Genomic DNA, 19,487 nt, shown 5'->3' on the forward strand with positions numbered 1-19,487 from the left:
TGTTAGACTTAGGAGCATCGATCAATGTAATGCCAAAATCTATCTATACTTCTTTGAACGTAGATCCATTGAAAGAAATTGGAATAATAATTCAATTAGCTGACCAAACTAATGTATACCCTGATGGGTTGGTTGAGGATGTATTGGTCAAAATTAATGATTTGGTATTTCCAACTGACTTTTATGTACTTGACATTGATGATGATCATTCCCCTGATCCCTCACCTTTGCTATTAGGTAGACCCCTTTTGAATACAACACAGACTATAATTGATATTAATAAGGGTATCTTGTCCATGAAATTTTATGGGGAAATTGTCCATTTCAATATCTTTGATACTATAAAATATCTTTCAAACTCTAATTTCAGCTCTGTTTTCTCTGTGAGTGCTATTGACTCTGCGGTGCAGGAAGTGTTTGAAACTGTTGGCAGGGATGAGTTGAAAGTTGCTTTAACCAAGCACCTGGAATTGGAGACAACTCTTGAGGTGGAGTGGAGTGAAGATTTGAAATGCACAATAGGGCGTTACACTCATTGCCAACCATGACGAAAAGGTATGAGCTCGCACCTGTTTTTATACCCGAATCTCACCAAAGGGCACTACTATCTGTGGTGCAGGCACCTGTGTTAGAGTTGAAACCCCTGCCGAAACACTTGAAATATGCGTATCTGGGCAATAACGAAACACTCTCGATGATTATCTCATTTGCACTCTCAGAAACCCAGGAGGAGAAGCTAATCCGAATTCTCAGGGAGCATAAGGAGACGATAGGATGGACCATCACCGACATTAAGGGGATCAGCCCCTCCATTTGTATCCATCGAATAAGGTTGGAGGAGGATGTCAAATCTGTACGGCAAGCTCAAAGGAGGCTCAATTCCCTCATGATGGAAGTGGTGAAGAATGAGATGTTGAAGTTGTTGGATGTGGGGATTATATTCGCAATATCAGATAGCCTATTGGTGAGCCTAGTGCAGGTAGTTCTGAAGAAAGCAGGAGTAATAATGGAGGCTAACCAGGGTGAACTCGCGCTAGTGCGCAAACCCACCGGATGGAGACAGTGTATTGATTACCGCAGATTGAACACTGTCCCGAAAGAGGACCATTTTTCTCTTCCTTTTATTGACCAAATTGTTGAGTGTTTAGCTTGTCGGGTTTATTATTATTTTTTGGATGAATTTTCAGGGTATTTTCATATAGCAATCGCACCAGAAGATCAACAGAAGACGACCTTCACGTGCCCGTTCGGGACCTTTGCATATAGACGGATGCCATTCGGGTTCTGCAATGCACCTGCAATATTTCAGAGATATATGGTAAGTATCTTCTCAGAATATGTGGAGAAAATTATTGAGATTTTCATGGATGATTTCAGTGTATACGGTGATAGTTTTGATACTTGTCTAGATAACCTGAAATTGATCTTGTTGAGATGCATAGAGATTAATGTCGTGCTTAATTTGGAAAAATATCATTTTATGGTTGAACATGGAATAGTCCTAGGTCATATTCTGTCTTCTAGAGGTATTAAGGTTGACAGGGTTAAGATAGACATTATATCTGCTATACCTTACCCCGCGAGTGTGCGGGAAGTACTCTATTTTCTTGGGCATGCAGGTTTTTATCGAAAGTTAATCGAGGATTTCTTGAAAGTTGGAGCCCTTTTGTTCCAGTTTTTACAAAAAGAAGTGGCCTTCGAGTTCGATGATAAGTGTGAGAGAGCTTTCGACAAGTTGAAGGAACTATTGACATCGCCATTGATCATCCAACCCCCTGACTGGAGTTTACCCTTTGAGATCATGTGTGACGCCAGTGACCATGCGGTGGGAGCGGTGTTGGGGCAGAGAGTAGGAAAGACAGTTCACGTCATCTACTATGCATCTCGAGTCTTGAATGGAGTTCAGATAAACTCCTCCATTACTGAGAAGGAGTTTCTCGCAATTATTTTTGCCTTAGAAAAGTTTAGGTCATATTTGTTAGGTGCTAAAGTTATTGTATTTTCTGATCATGTAACTTTAAGGTACCTAATGACTAAGAAGGATGCGAAACCGAGGCTCATCAGGTGGATATTGCTCTTGTAAGAATTCGACCTGGAGATAAGGGATAAAAGAGATTCAGAGAATTTAGTAGCCGACCATTTGAGTCATATACCAGTTGGAGAGGAGAACGAGCCATTGAAGGATGCATTCCTTGAAGAACACTTATTTTTTTTTTGAATTCTCAATTGTCTTGGTATGCAGATCTAGTAAACTATTTAGTAATTGGTAATTTTCCTACAGGTTGGCCAAAATCGAAGAGAGAAAAATTGAAGAACGATGGCAAATACTTTATCTGGGATGACTACATTGGAACCACCAGTGCTTATTAATTGCAACTATTGTGTTGTTAGGTATTTGTTCAGCCTTTGGATATCTGAATTGTGCTCTTTGTTGATTGGAGTGAAATTTGGAGAGAATGGTGAGGTCACGCTCCTCCTCTAGGTCTAGGACTCCTAGAACCTCTCAGCCTCCCCCACCCTAGCCCATCATTCCCACTTCGGACCTCTCGCACGACCCTTCTTCATCCGGAAGGAAGGCTCACCTTGGGAGGTGATAAGTGACTAATTTACGTAATAATTGTATGAAATTTTATATTATTTTTAGTCACTTTGGTTATATTATTGGAAGAATATGAATCATTTTGGCTATAATTGGTGAATAAATGTTTTTAAGTGATTAAATGAGGTTTTTATCACTTTTTACTTGGATTTTGTGTATTTTGACAGTTTTGACACATTTTCGTATTTCAGCTATAACTTGAGTTAAAATGATCAGATTGGGATGATTCTTGAACCCATTTGAAGATAGGAGATAGATCTACAACTTTGGTGAAGACATCTAAATCCAGTTTGAAGGTTTTCCAGGTCAAAATGCCGAATTACAATAGCAAATTTCTACTGGTCGAAGCTGGAACAGGGCAATGAGCAGGTAAGGGTATTTTGGTCATTTCTCAGCCTACACAGATCCAAATGAGGTGATTCTTGATGCATTGGAAATCTAACTCAAAGGGCTACAAGTTTCATGTTTTGGTCAAGAGCTAAATCAGCTTTTATCATCAAGATAGAGTAGTATAGTTTGTCTATTCTTGTTTATTATCTAGATTAGGATGAAGATGGAGGATGAAGAAGGAAAGGAAAGGAAGGAAAGGATAAAACGCGAGTTTATGCCGCGTTTTGTGTAGGCGCGTTTTATAGCCGAAATTCTGCAATTTGACTCAGCCAATTCTCTTGTGTTCATACCACTTTCCAGCTATAAGATAAAAGGGAATTCGGTGCACATGCTTCAGAAGTCAAAAGGGCAAGAAAGGTGGCTTATTTTCAAGTCAAAAACATTGGTTATTGACAATTATAACAAAGTTAGATTTGGGGAATCAAAAGTTGGAATTTGACTTGGAAAAATAAGCCTTTGAGTGTAGTTTTTATGCAGAGACATTGAGGGAGGTCTGGACATCGATTCGTAGCTTAGCTTCTTACAGAAAAACATATTCTCTCTACCTAGGACTTGCAAGGGGCAATTGGGATTTCATCTTGTAATCATCTAAGTTCAAGACAAAGGAGATTTTTGGAAGGCTTCACCATATCTTGGCTAAGACTTTCTTTACTCTGTTTGTATTTGTAATTCATGATGATTTACATTAATGAAGTTATGAGTGTTTTATCATTCATGAGTAGCTAATTTTCTTTATCTAGGGAGTAGATGAAGCTTATGGCCAAATGATATGAAGTGATTGTTATTCATTCTTGTTATGTCTTGTATTAACTTATCTACTTGTGTATGTTGGATTACTTGTTGTTGCTTGATCACCAATAGCAGGTTTATAGTTATTTTTATTCATTGAGAAATGGTAAAAATAATGGAATGACACAAGTAGAACTTGAGTTGTATATTCATGAGAATAGAAATACATTCAAGTGGATGAAATCTGCATTTCATGTGTGAATAAGAACAGATTTAGTATTTACCAAGAGATTAGGACAAACTAATCTGTTTTAACCCATTATTATCATGAGAATGTGATTTTGGTATTTCTGGAAATGAATCCTTGGTTAAACAAGAGCAGTAACAAGTGTTGAATTAATTCATTTTAGATCTTTTGTGTCATAAGTGGAATCTACATCCCTAGATCTTAATATTTAGTGAATTCTACTCCCCTTGAGATATTGCAATTTTCTAGTTAAGAACTCTTGTAGTTGAATTTAATTCTGAAGTTTCTGCTCAAATTAATTGTGAGTCTAAATAATAGAGTAAATTAGTATCTAATAATTATTTTAAATTGCTCCTCGTGGGATCGACCCGATACACATCTCGTACTACAATTGCGACCTGTATACTTGCAGTCCAACGGGTGTAAATTCGGAATTAAACTTGCACTTAAAGTAAAAACCCGTCAAGTTTTTGGCGCCGTTGCCGTGGAGCGGCAATATTAGAGCCTAATCATCTTTATTAATTTAGACAGCTTTATTTTTTAGATTATATTTAATCTTATATTATAATCAGTGTTTTTACCATTGAAGTTGCATAATATCCCTTATTTCTGTTTGTAGTGTATGCACCGGGAGTCTCGAGAAGTCGCACCTTTCGATCCAGAAATTGAGAGGACACTACGTAGACAAAGGAGGCACACACAACAGCAAGAGGAACAAGAGATTTGGCAACCTATAGAGGAAATCTTGATAGAACTACCATTTGAAGAAGAAATGGCTGAAAATGAAGCAAATAGGCGAGTTCTACGAGATTTTGCTCTACCGGGAACACAAGGATCTCAAACAAGCATAGTAAGGCCTACGGTAAATGCTAACAACTTTGAGATTAAGCCATCACTTATCCAAATGGTTCAACAATCTCAATTTGGAGGTAATGCTGTAGAAGATCCTAACTCACACTTAGCTACATTCTTAGAAATATGTGATACAATTAAAATGAATGGAGTTAGTGATGATGCTATAAGGTTACGGTTGTTCCCATTTTCATTAAGAGATAAGGCAAAAATGTGGTTACACTCTCATGCTCCTAACACTTTTACCACATGGGATGATTTATCAAGGGCATTTTTGAATAAGTATTTTCCACCAGGAAAGACTGCTAAGCTTAGAATGGATATCACTAGTTTTAGTCAATTGGAGGGAGAATCATTATATGAGGCATGGGAAAGGTTTAGAGATTTGCTTCGGAAATGTCCACACCATGGACTGCCGGAATGGTTAATCATACAAACCTTTTATAATGGTTTATCTTTCTCCACTAAAACTATTATTGATGCAGCCGCAGGTGGAGCTTTAATGGGTAAATCACCCCAAGAAGCTCAGAATTTGATAGAAGAAATGGCCGTAAATAACTACCAATGGGCCAATGAAAGAGGTAATACGAGACGTCACGCAGGTATGATCGAAATGGACACTCTCAATATGTTGAGTGCCCAAATGAATAACGTGATGAAGTTATTGAGTAGACAAGGTGGAGTTGGTCCAAGTTCATCTAATGCACACGTAGCTTGTTGCTCTTTCTGTGGAGGTGAACATGATATTAATGAGTGTGTTGATTCTGAGCAGGTACAATTTGTCAATAATTACAACCGAAATGCTCCAAATAATCCCTACTCGAATACTTACAATCCGGGGTGGAGAAATCATCCAAACTTTGGATGGAAAGATCAAGGCAATCAACAAAGGCCAACCAATCCGTCGGGATTTCAACCAAGGCAACCACAGGCTGAAACTAAACCAAGTTGGGAGATCGCGGTGGAAAAACTTGCTAAGGTGACTTCGGATAGATTCGAGCGAGTTGAGGGGCGGTTGGACCAATTAGCTGGGATGTACAGAAACTTGGAGGTTCAAATTGGTCAAATTGCCAATGTGATCAACAATAGAAACCCTGGTGAATTACCAAGTAAAACCGAAGTGAATCCGAGAGAGCATGTCAATGCAATCATTCTTAGAAGCGGTAAAACGGTTGAGGGATTCGATTTTGAAAATTCAGGTGGTGAAAAAGACAAGAAGCAAGCAATTGAAGGGGAGCAAGAAAGTCAAAATGATCATGTTATCATTGATATTGATGCACTTCATCCCAAATTAAATTCTAATGTGATACCTTTTCCTCACAGATTGAAGAAAGATGGACATGATCGGGAGTTTGAAAAGTTCTTCAAAATGTTTAAACAATTGCACATTAACATTCCTTTCATTGATGCTCTAACACAAATTCCCTCTTATGCACGTTTCTTGAAAGACATCATGTCAAAGAAGAGGAAAATTGTAGATAATGAGATGATAGCATTAACGGAAGAGTGTAGTGCATTGATTAAGAATAAACTCCCTCCTAAATTGAAAGATCCGGGAAGTTTTTCTATTCCTTGCACTATTGGTCAATTGCATTTTTCTAATGCTTTATGTGATTTAGGTGCAAGTGTGTCACTTATGCCGTTATCGGTTGCCCGGAGATTGGGACTTCAAGAGCTAAAAGCTACCAATATTACATTGCAATTGGCGGATCGGTCAATCACACGTCCCATGGGTATTTTGGAAAATGTGCTAATAAAGGTAAGACAATCTATAATACCTGTGGATTTTGTTGTCTTAGATATTGAAGAAGATGTGAGAATGCCAATTATTCTAGGACGACCGTTTTTAGCCACTGCACGAACTATGATTGATGTAGAAAAAGGTAAGCTTATATTACGGGTTAATGGTGAGGAATTGGAATTCAATTTGGATAATAAAGAAGGGAGTATAGAGCCTACTGCTCTTGTGTCTAATATGCCATATGATGAAAAGGTTAACCAAGAAAGGACCGAAGAAGTTAAATTTATAAATGTCCTTGGTACTAACTTTCATGGTGTAGGAACAAAGGAGGAGAAGATAAGGTTGGAAGTTGGCTTAATAAATTCTCCATTCCATGAAGAAAATGGTGAAAAGTTGAGCCAATTCAGAAAAGACAAGCAAAATCCACTCCAAGGTGAAGTTGAGCCTCTCTATGACAAGTCTAATATTCCTCCTTGGCATTTGAGGAAATTGGACTATGAAGATCAATGCATGGTTCACCACATGGTGGATTGGTTCGGGAGTTTCGACCCATGGGGACAAAATCGCTCTCTAATGCTCTAAAGTGATTCAACTTTTTTCAGTCGAGCCAACGACTATAAACAAAAGCGCTAATTGGGAGGCAACCCAATATTTAGGTTATATTTGTTAACTTGGTGTGATTTTGTGGTTTGAATCAATGTTTTAGCTAAATTGTTGTTTTTGTAATGTAGGGTTGGCAATTGAAGGCAAGGATGACCAATTGAGTACAAAAAAGGTGAACTTTGATCAAACAACTCAACCCCTCGATTTGCGTTAAAGGTGTTTTTGATTCATTATAAAGGGGTAAAATGCATGTTTTTAATGTTTTACATTTGTTCCAGTCATTAAAATTGGCAAACAAATGATCTATGATGCATTTTGAGTCATTGGGGTACCTTTTGTAATTTTTCAAAAGTTGAAATTCTGCTAAAAATCGAAGCAGAAAACGCGACTAAAAGTCGCGTTTTCAATTCTGCGCCTGCAGAAAAGAAAACGCGCCTTAAAAACGCGGTCGCGTTTTAATGGAAGTCGCGTTTTCAAGCCTGGATCAAGACTAAAAAACGCGACTTCTGAAACGCGACTCGAGGTCGCGTTTTCCAACACAGTCGCGTTTTCAGTCCTGCAAGATTTGTGCAGGAAACGCGACTTGAAAAACGCGAGTTGAAGGCGCGTTTTTAGTCGCGTTTTATGTGTCTGAATATAGCCTTCAGAAACGCGATTTCAGCTTCATTTTTTTTTCCTCGCTTCTCAATTTTTCCAGCCGCGTTTTTCCTTCTTCTCTTCTACCCAACTCACAAATCTTCATTTATACTCCATAATCTTGCTAGAAATCATCACCCCAACACCTTTTGAGCTTTATACACCCTTTTTAACCGATTAAAATCCAAGAAAAACACCTAAAATCAGGTTTTTGAGGGATTGAAGGTTAGGGTTCTTAAACTCTAATTTCTTCAATTGGAGGTCAATTGGAGGTTGTTTCATAGGGCTTTTTGCATTTTTAGCATCACCAAACATCTTTCTACGTGATTGAGGTAAGTTTCTTCATCAAATCTTTTGATTTTAGAAGTTCATATTTTTTATCCTGAGCTATCTGACATCTTTTAATTTCGAAAATTTGATGAGGTTCATGGCTATTTTTGATTTTATTCATGATTATTATGATTGTTTAAGCATGTTTAAATGTTTAAATGTAGCAATTTATTGGTTTTCAAGTACTTTAAAATTCACAATTGCTATATTTAGATGAAATTGGAAAAAGGAACTAGGATGTTTTCGAGCCATTGGTGATGTTAAATTATGGTTAAAAATGGTTAGTTGATGATGTTTAAGCATGTGCATTGTGTATAGTGAGTAATTTGGTTGATTTGGTGAGTTAATTAGTTTAATTTTTGCCTAAACATGATTATAGCTAAAAGCATATTATTATTGTTAATTCTAAATAGTTATAATCATAATTGTTCCTATTTTCACTAATTAAATTATAATTGATACATATCTTGTGTAATTTGGTGATTTTGGGCAACTTTAGGCAGAAAATATGTCTTGTACGATCATTGAATGATTAGAACTTGAGCAATTGTATTTGAGGTTATTTGGATTAATGCTGAATTTTTGTTGCTACATAATGAGTTGTAGTACATGTGGATAATTGAAATATTTTTTAGGTACTATGCCAAGGGGAAGAAGAGCGGTACTTTCATCCTCTAGTAGTGAGGAGAGGGAGGTTAATGAAGAGATGGAGGTGACTGAAGAGGAGAATTCACCTTCTCCTCCACCAGTTAACCGTCGACCTGGTGAGGGCACCTCCCGTGGAGCGGAAAAATCGGTATTTGACAGTGCTAGGTTCAACACTCGCAGGAATCAGGAGTGGCATGAGGCGCGTGCTAATTTGGAGTTTTTGTTTGAGATGCACGTCAGTCCACCAGTTGAGATGATGTACAACATCTCAGAAGCTTTTGCTCAGCTAGGATGGGCTCCGATTCTCACCCTTCCAAACCATTACTACCCAGAGTTGGTGCGCGAGTTTTACGCCAACATTGAAAGTAAGGCGCGCCATAGTGGAGAAATAGTTGAGTCCTGGGTGCGTGGAAGACGAATCACCTTGTCACGGCAAAATTTGGCTGCTATTTTGGGGTGTATGGATGACGGACGTCCAGTAGACTTGAAGAAGGAGTTTGTTCCCCCGAATAGGAGGTGGGATCCCTCATTGGCCATGGTTAGGTTTGGTCTCGAGTACCAACCTTTTCGCTCTACCAGAAAGGAGACTATATTGGCGAATGTATTCGAACCTCGTCATCGTCTTATCATTTACATGATGGCTCACAATGTCATCCCAAAGAAGACGGGGCACACGGAGGTCCGCAAGAGCGATATCTACTTCTTGGATTACATGTTCCATAACCGAACATCTCCATATGCTCGGATTTCATTGCCTAACATCATCATCAGCCACATTAGGTCTACGGCGAGGCGTAAGACAACTTCCTTCAAACTTTCATTTCCTCGTCTACTGACTTTCATCTTCCCCCGTTTTGAGGTTCCCTTGGAAGGCATGTGGCGGGAGTATGTTCCACCACGTGCTGAGATGACTATCACTACTCTTCGCCGCCTTGGTATTGGCACGGGAGACATTCCACGCCCTGTTCAGGAGCAGAGACAAAAGGCTAGACATGGTCGGGATGAAGCTGGACCTTCTACTGCAGCACCACCTCCTCCTCCACCACAAACTAATTGGCAGCGACTTTTTGACCATATGGAGGACTTTGCATTCCAGTTCGCTGACGTTAGGAATCGTCTAAGCCGAATTGAAGATCATTTGGGCATTCATCCACCGCCCAATCGTGATGCAGAGGATGACGATGATGCCGAGGGGGATGACTGACTTGGCACACTGCAGAAGCTATCTTTAGTTGATGAACTTGCTTGCCTAATTATCTTAACTTGTGGAACTTAAGATGTTTAACTTCATTTTATTTTTCTGTTTTCTATGTGGTAGGTACTTGTATTTTGACAGTGGTTCGTGATTAGTGGCTGATAAGGATCTCAGCCATTGACTTGGGGAGTACTTCTTTCTTTTCTTTTCTACTTTTGTTTATTTCCTTCCCTACACATTGAGGACAATGTGTAATTTAAGTGTGGGGGGGGAGAAATATGTGTGGTACTTGTGATTTTAGTTGTTTTTGATATAATTCTTGTGCTTAAATTATGTTTCTTGTGGTTGCTGGCAGGGAGTTTTAGTCCACTTTTAAGGGGAGACTCTGTCAAAATTTTTCCAAAACCTTATACATATATATGTTATTAACTATAACAAATAAATAAAATTTTGTCACTTATCCTTTTGAAATAAATATATGCGGTTTTGATACTTCTTTTCTCATGAAATTTGGAAATGATTTTTATGTGATTATAATTTTTACATCTATAGGAAAGTATATCTAGTAAAGTGGAGAAAATTATGCCTACATTTTGTATATTTGATGAAAATTCTTCTTTTTTATCTAATTTTATAAGATAAGAAATTAATATGGTTAATAAGTGTCATACTCTTCTCATGATTACTCTTAGAGGGAATTTTATTATATATATATATATTAAAAAAAAAAGGGTTATTCTACTCCAATGATTCTCATACCGAGTAACCGGGGGTTGGCATCTATAAATGTCGACATTTGCGTAAAAAGGTACTTGAATTAAGAGTATGCAAAGCAACTTGAGTATGTGAAATGTTGAGTAACCGGGGATCTGCATCTAAAAATGTTGATTTTCGCGTCAAAAGGCATTTTTCACAACTTAAGTAATATTTAACCCTTAAAATATATAAAAAAATAATAATAATAAATAAATAAATAAATAAAAAGTAAATTAAATCCCTCTTTAAGAAAAATAAGAAGTTGATCATGAGATTAGTTAGCATCTTTATTGACTATAGGAGTTGCTTGCTTGCGAAATTGGATAAAAATAAGAAGTTGAGTTGAATTGGTAAAATTATGGTATACTTGACTCTTCTTTGCTTGATATTATGAGTACTTGAACTTAATGGAAAGATCACATAAGGGTTATTTACCTTGATTCAAGGAAATGGAGTTGAAATACTACATATGTTTATTTTCAATTTTTTTGGATCATTGATGGTTAGAATTTTATATTGCTTGAGGACAAGCAATGATTCAAGTGTGGGGGTATTTGATAAGAGTTTATTTTACGTATTTTTAAGTGCATTTTATTAGTTAATTTTGAGTTGATTATTTAGTTTTATAAATAAAATAAAGAGGTTTTTGGTAAAATTATATATTTTTGGTAAAAGTGGATAATATTGCATTTCTATTGATTTTAATGGTAAAAACTTCATTTTTATGCAGGAATGATGATTCAATCACCAAAGGATGTCAAATGAGGTAAAAAATAGAGATTTGGTGATGAATTCAAGTGGCAACAAGAAGAATGAAGTGAAAAACGTTCAAGTAAGGAAATGCAATACAAGTCAGTTTTGACACTCTTCAGTATTTTGACCATATCTGGAGCTACACTTATCGGATTGAGGTGATATTTATACCATTTTAAAGCTAAGAAAGAGACCTACAATTCGTATGAAGACATCGAAATCCATTTCTACCATCTTCATGGGCAAAACGTTGGAATACAGAAGCTGCATTCTGTGGTCGGAAGTTAAAACAGAGGTTTGAACAGGTGACAGTATTTCGATCATATCTCAGGCTACAAAGCTCCGATTTGGATGATTCTTGAAGCATTGGAAATCTAACTCAAAGGGCTACAACTTTTGTGTTTTGGACAAAAGCTAGTTTGGCCTTTATCATGGAGAAAATCGCAGGTGAAATAAGGCCAGAGTGAAAACGCGAGTAGACAAAACGCGAGTTTATGCCGCGTTTTGTGTAGGCGCGTTTTATAGCCGAAATTCTGCAATTTGACTCAGCCAATTCTCTTGTGTTCATACCACTTTCCAGCTATAAGATAAAAGGGAATTCGGTGCACATGCTTCAGAAGTCAAAAGGGCAAGAAAGGTGGCTTATTTTCAAGTCAAAAACATTGGTTATTGACAATTATAACAAAGTTAGATTTGGGGAATCAAAAGTTGGAATTTGACTTGGAAAAATAAGCCTTTGAGTGTAGTTTTTATGCAGAGACATTGAGGGAGGTCTGGACATCGATTCGTAGCTTAGCTTCTTACAGAAAAACATATTCTCTCTACCTAGGACTTGCAAGGGGCAATTGGGATTTCATCTTGTAATCATCTAAGTTCAAGACAAAGGAGATTTTTGGAAGGCTTCACCATATCTTGGCTAAGACTTTCTTTACTCTGTTTGTATTTGTAATTCATGATGATTTACATTAATGAAGTTATGAGTGTTTTATCATTCATGAGTAGCTAATTTTCTTTATCTAGGGAGTAGATGAAGCTTATGGCCAAATGATATGAAGTGATTGTTATTCATTCTTGTTATGTCTTGTATTAACTTATCTACTTGTGTATGTTGGATTACTTGTTGTTGCTTGATCACCAATAGCAGGTTTATAGTTATTTTTATTCATTGAGAAATGGTAAAAATAATGGAATGACACAAGTAGAACTTGAGTTGTATATTCATGAGAATAGAAATACATTCAAGTGGATGAAATCTGCATTTCATGTGTGAATAAGAACAGATTTAGTATTTACCAAGAGATTAGGACAAACTAATCTGTTTTAACCCATTATTATCATGAGAATGTGATTTTGGTATTTCTGGAAATGAATCCTTGGTTAAACAAGAGCAGTAACAAGTGTTGAATTAATTCATTTTAGATCTTTTGTGTCATAAGTGGAATCTACATCCCTAGATCTTAATATTTAGTGAATTCTACTCCCCTTGAGATATTGCAATTTTCTAGTTAAGAACTCTTGTAGTTGAATTTAATTCTGAAGTTTCTGCTCAAATTAATTGTGAGTCTAAATAATAGAGTAAATTAGTATCTAATAATTGTTTTAAATTGCTCCTCGTGGGATCGACCCGATACACATCTCGTACTACAATTGCGACCTGTATACTTGCAGTCCAACGGGTGTAAATTCGGAATTAAACTTGCACTTAAAGTAAAAACCCGTCACGCACCCCGTACAGAATCTTTTTCTAACCCAATTTCCAGATTCTGAAGAAGCTTGAACCTGGTCAGAATTATATAGCAGATGAAAAAATGAGAATATTATCTACCATAGATGTCTAAAGCAGTAGATACCGATCCAATATAATCTACTCTGCCTCCACTCGTATCCCTTTCTATCTTCGAATTGTAACATCAAACCGCTAAGATTAAAAGCAATATTGTAGTTAAAAGCTCAGAAGCATTCAAAACTAGATTTAGCTTTATAGTAATTAATTAGATTACTTTATTTTTTGGGGTAATGGCTAGGCTATAGGCACACATATGTACGGGAAGAATGTTAGATTTTTTAAAATATGTCCAAAAGTACAAATAAGGTAGCAATGGCAGCATCAAGTTGAAAATGATAGATCAAAGTGAATAAATAGGAAGCACTGAATGCAAAAGAAAAGATTGAAGAAAGGTGACCACTCAAGCTCTACCGTTTAGCATTCTTTTCATTTGGCCCCATATCACGACTAGGTTCATTTAGGTACAAGATGAGGGCTTACTTAGCTTATAGAATGAAAAGCATTTCAAAAAAAATAAAATGCTATCAATGCACTGATCACATATACAAATCATCAAGAAAGAAGCTCTATAAATAGCAGCATCGAAGCTTATCAAAAGCATAGGATGAATTAACAAAGCATCAAATGTCCTCTAGAGTTCCCTCAGAACACTTCACCGGGGGGGACATGTTTCTTTCTTTGACTCATTTAGGGCCAAAGAACTTTGCCTACTGAAGTGTTTGGGGGACTCCTGAGTCCATTTGATATGTAATGAATAAGATTCCAGATTTTTATTGTTGTCTTCAAATTTCTTCCCAGCTTGTGAGCTTGAGCGAGAATTAAGATTGCGAAAAGTAGTTATTCAAGCTAGTTGCTTATATGTTTTCTTACAATTTCTTTGAGTTTGCTTACACAGTTTTATGTCTTCTTTCTTGGTCGAGATGAGTTGCATGAAGCAAACTACATAAAGAAAAGAATAAGGAACTTCAATTAGCAAATGCCCTGTAAATTACTAGTTCAAATTACTTATAGCCTATGCTCATTGTTAGTTTCATGCTGGTATTATATAACATGTCTAGTTTCTAGCTAATGCTTTAGATGAATTAGGATCTCCTTCGGAGATAATATCCAAAAAGAAACAAAGGAAATATACATAAAATTGTTTCAGCACTGTGCAACAACTACCATCGGTTTCAAGCTTATGTAGAGTTTGTTAGAACTATAAGAAGTTTCAGTTATTGTTGCTCAAAAATCAAGATAAAAGTGTTTTTTTTTGTTGCAATTCCTTTCAATTTGTCTTACAAATCCAACCCCCCTCCCCCCAAAGGTTTCATAGGAATATTGGCAAGGTTACAATAGCAATATGTAGGAAAAAGTGAATTGCAAGATTTATAATGGTGGTTAAGAGTACAGGTACCCAAAGCATGTTGCAGCTTTAATGTTTCCATTAGTCGTACATGATAAATAGTGCATACTGCCATCTACAAAATGTTTTTGTGCATAGATTTTCATAAATTTGTATAAATGGTTTAACAAATAGATAAGTAAGACTACATAATCACTTTTTAAAGATAAAAGTCGTGTACTTTTATTTTCAATCATGTAGTTCGATTTCATGATGCATGACTAAAGTTATTAGTGTTATACTATTTACATCCGTATGTTGGTTGCCTAATGATCATATCTATATTTTTCTCCAAAATCGAACCTCATTTGATATACCTCAAAAAATAAGTTTCTTACTTGAGGTAAAGGAAAGGAAACTGTTATGGATTTTACCGTGCCTCATATGTTGGACGATTTGAAGAGCGTGGAATCTGTCTTTATGAACCAAAGTTTCAGGCATAAAGGTTGCATACATGGAATAACATCAAAGGGAAGTTCAGATACCAGTTCCAATTTCATGGCACTGTTTCCAGGCCTCTCGTTTTAAACTTAACGTGGATTATTTTCTTTAGGTAATCCGGGGTTCTCTGGCAGAGGAAGCATTATTTGCGATATTTAGGCAATTTTATTAATGGCTTAACATGGAGGGTGTGGCGTTTCCCTACTAGAGGGTTTGAAGTTCTATCTTCATTGACAACTCCAGCCAGCGATCGTCCAAATGGACTGGAAGATTGCTCCAAGACGCGTTACAATACCAATTTCCCTCAACTTTAATTTACCCCTACTACTTTGGTGTGTAAAAGAGTCACAAAACAACTTCTAGTACACAACAAAACTTAGTGATTGACTGCATTTTGCACTAATGAAATTAATGCACTAAGTACTTAAGAGTTTGACAAATTTGTCTTATTTTTGTGGAGGAAATTAGAAAAATATTGGCCTGAAAATGATTATGCAGATTTCATATTCCTGACAACTAATATGGTTGGTTTTATTTAGAGACATAACCATATCTCTTCAAATGAGACATACCCATTCGCTAATCCATGGCTTTAGTGAATAAACACAATAACCAACTACTAGTCAACAAGCTTATTTTTAAAAAAAAAAAAAAATTAACTAGGGGAAGGATTGGATTTAAGAAGTAGGGAAATGGCAGGAAAACTAGAACCTAGAACCTCTAATTTTGGAAAACGCAATAACTTATAACTACTGTGAAGATTCTCCAACAGTATTTAGCAGCTCCACTAATACATTATGGGCTTTGAGTTTAATAAGCCATAACTTAAATTATTAGCGTGTTGTAAGTTAAATAACAAGGTCGCTTTTCAGTAAAATTTGAAGACGTCTAATTTTCTATGTTAAATCACAAACGATTAGTTCACATATAGCCATCAGTGGCTAGTTCTACACAAAATAAACGGCACTTGAATCCATTTTCTCGATACCACATTTATGACTTAACACTATTACACTATACAGACTATTAAATTTGAAGTTACAAGCCAAATAAAAATATAAGTACCAAACTATCCTTCAAGGATTGCTCCCCTATCATGGAGAAGATAAAAGAGGAAAATAAAAGGGTGTAGTAATAAACTATTGATTTACGTGGTTGATTGCTATTGGTGAAGTCAGTGTTGCTTAGTGTTCAGCTCTATTGGAGTACCGTATTCCTATTACCACGAGCAGTCATTAAGAGGATTGAAGCTATGCTTACTGCATTCTTATGGAAAGGAGTAGATTCTATCAAGAATGGGATCAAAGTATGTTGGAATGAAATGAGAAAACCTATTAAACAAGGAGGGTTAGGACTACCTAATTTGACTAATTGGAGTAAGGCTTTATTGTTTAAGCATATCTGGCACATAGCACTTAAAAAGGATTTTCTTTGGATTGCTTGGGTTCACACTATGAAACTCAAAAATAAATGTTTCTAGTCTATTTCATTACCTCAATCTTGCTCTTGGGTTTGGCGTAAACTCTTTAGATCAGACATATTATACAGCCTTTTATTGTCTCAGTGATCAAAAGTGGAGAAAATACTTATCTCTAGTATGATAATTGGTGCCATAGAAGGCCATTGTTGACAGCTTATGGGCCTAATATGGTGCAACAGTTTGGAAGTACGCTATAGGCTAAGGTTTCTTCTATCATTGAAAATGGAGAGTGAAAGATCCCTACGTACTGGTAGGAGGAGAACAGCTGAAATAGATGATTTTGCACAATTTCTTCCTTCTGGATAGTCATTAAGTGAGGAAATGTCAAATATAGTGAAATGGCTGCCCAGTAAATTAGGTTTGTTCTCTGTCAAATTTCCGAATGAAGTGTTGAATCATTTCACTACTGAGGTCTATCGGCATCATCTTGTGTGTTTCGAAAAATATATTCCAAAACATTCATTTATCTCGTGGTTGTTGTTCAAGAACAGATTAAGCACAAAAGACAAGTTGGTTAAATGGGGCATTATGACTAAAATAAAATGTGTATTATGCTATACTGGAAATGAATCTTGGAATCATCTCTTTTTTCATGTGAGTATACAGCTTATATTTGGTCAAGAATACAGTAATGCTGCTTGCAATATCGAGGGACTTATGAATGAAATACTGAAGTTGAATAGCTCAGTTGTCATTGGAAGAAAAATGCTTTGTAAACACAGTAAAGTAGTTGGCACTAGGAGCAGCTCTATATTATAAATAGAAGGAGAGAAATTATTGGGTGTTCCAATATAAAATCTCTGATGCTGAAGCTATTGTACGCAAAGTGCTAAAGGAGATTCATAGCTATGTGGTAGAATGGAAGAATGTATCGAGTAGAAGAGAAAACTGGTTATTTTACCTTAGTTGGGATTTTCCCCAAGAGATTTTCCTTAAACGTTGATAGTATAATCGGAGTTTAGTTCATTGTAGCAGTACTATTATATAGTTTAATTGGTTGTAGTAGTACTTTTGTGGAGCAGATTTCTTTGTACTTGTGTACATTCATGTTCTATTCAATAAAATCCCTTTTAACGTATCGTATGTATGTGTGTGTGTATATACATATATATAAAAGGTTCAAGAGAATTAAACTTACAAATCCACCCCACAAACCATTCTCCTTTTCATGTACTCCATCTATTCGTATAACTCACGATTTCCTATGATATTTATTAGACACGTACATTGGTTTTCCAAAGTCTTTGAACCAAGATTGTGACAAACAAACAAAAACCTTGATTTCATCAATTATTCAAAATTCACACAAATGTTCTTATCTTAGTTTCAATCCATATCCATGCACACAAATAGAAATGTTGCTCTATCATTCAATGCTGTGATTAAAAGAAATACGGCCTGTAACAATCTGCTTTGGATGATAAATGTGAATGTGACATTGTCCCACATCGGCTTTTGTATAAGGTAACCTTTCCCTTAATTGCCTATAAATATAGTGGGCCTGTGATAGGGTTAAGTGCACTAAACCAAGAGAGCATTAGTGGGCTATTTGGGCCTTTGGATCTTTAAATCTTTTGTTTAGTTAAATATTTTTGGACTCTCTTGTAGTTTTAGTATTAGGTATTTTGTGCCTAGGAACACTTTCCTGAAGCATTTTTGTATTCTCTTCTTCATAGTAAAATATTGTTCCTCCTCCGCCCGTGGACGTAGGTCAATTTGACCGAACCACGTAAATTCTTGTGTACTTATTTTATTTATTTCTGTTTTTATATTTGTCTTTTGGGGTTGCCAAAAATCCTTTCATCAATTTTCTGGGGCCAGACCTAACAAACTGGTATCAGAGCTTCTTCGCAGGCTTTAAATTTTGTGACAACAATGACAATAACAAAGACTGTCGTTGAGAAATTCGATAGGAATGTCAACTTCGGGATGTGGCAGTTCAAGATGAAAGCCATTTTGGTTTAAGATGGAGTTGATCTAGTGATACAGAAAATTGAAAAAAAGCCAGAGAGTTTGACAGATGCAAACTTTGCTGAGATGGATAAGAAGATAAGATCCAGTATTATTTTAATCTTTCTAACGAGGTTTTGCGGGAGGTAGCCACTGAGACTTCGGCAAATTCCATGTGGGACAAACTTAAGGCCTTGTATATGAAGAAAACAGTTGAAAATCGAATTTATTTAAAACAAAGTCTATATATGCTTCGCATGATTGAAGGTACATCTGTACTCTCACATCTTGATAAATTTGATTTCATTATTATGGATTTGGAGAATATAGATTCGAAAATTCATGATGAGGATCAGACCCTGTTACTTTTGTGTTCCCTTCCCCAATCTTTTAAACATTTTCGCGATACTATGATTTATGAAAAGAAATAATTTCGTATCGAGAAATTAAATCTACATTAAAATCTAAGAAGCAGATAGACAGGGATATTACTAAGAAATTTAGTGGAGGTCAAGTTGTTAGGGGCAAAATTAAGAGAAGAGAATTTGACAGTAGTACATTTAAATCTAGATCTAAATCCAGACATAGAAATATGGAGTGCAATTATTGTCATAAAATTGGACACATTAAGGCAAATTATTTCAAATTGAGAAAGAGATTGAAACAAAAGAGGAAACCTGGTGAGAAAAATATTGAATCTGCCAAAACTGGTGCTGCAGCTGATGAGAATGAAGACAATATTTTCTTTGTGACTGATGATAGGACAAAGTCTAAAAATGAATGGATTTTAGATTCGGGGTGCTCTTATCACATGTGTTTCAATAGAAATTTATTTTCCACTTATGAATCTTATAATGGTGGAATTGTTTTGATGGGCAATAATGTCGCTTGTGATGTTTTTGGTAAGGGTACAATTTGAATTAAAATGCACGATGGTATTATGAGGACGCTCACTAATATTAGACAT

The 19,487-nt window shown here is 36.1% G+C and overlaps 1 non-coding gene across 1 annotated transcript; it reads right to left on the reverse strand.

Moving 5' to 3' along the window:
- Positions 1-5,124: 5,124 nt before the first annotated feature.
- LOC113710807 (small nucleolar RNA R71) lies at positions 5,125-5,231 on the reverse strand. The gene has a single exon (XR_003452987.1). It is a non-coding gene; the product is annotated as a small nucleolar RNA R71 (small nucleolar RNA).
- Between the last annotated feature and the right edge of the window lie 14,256 nt (positions 5,232-19,487).

This window comes from Coffea arabica, chromosome 9e (assembly GCF_036785885.1).
Source record: "Coffea arabica cultivar ET-39 chromosome 9e, Coffea Arabica ET-39 HiFi, whole genome shotgun sequence".
Classification (NCBI taxonomy): Eukaryota; Viridiplantae; Streptophyta; class Magnoliopsida; order Gentianales; family Rubiaceae; genus Coffea; species Coffea arabica.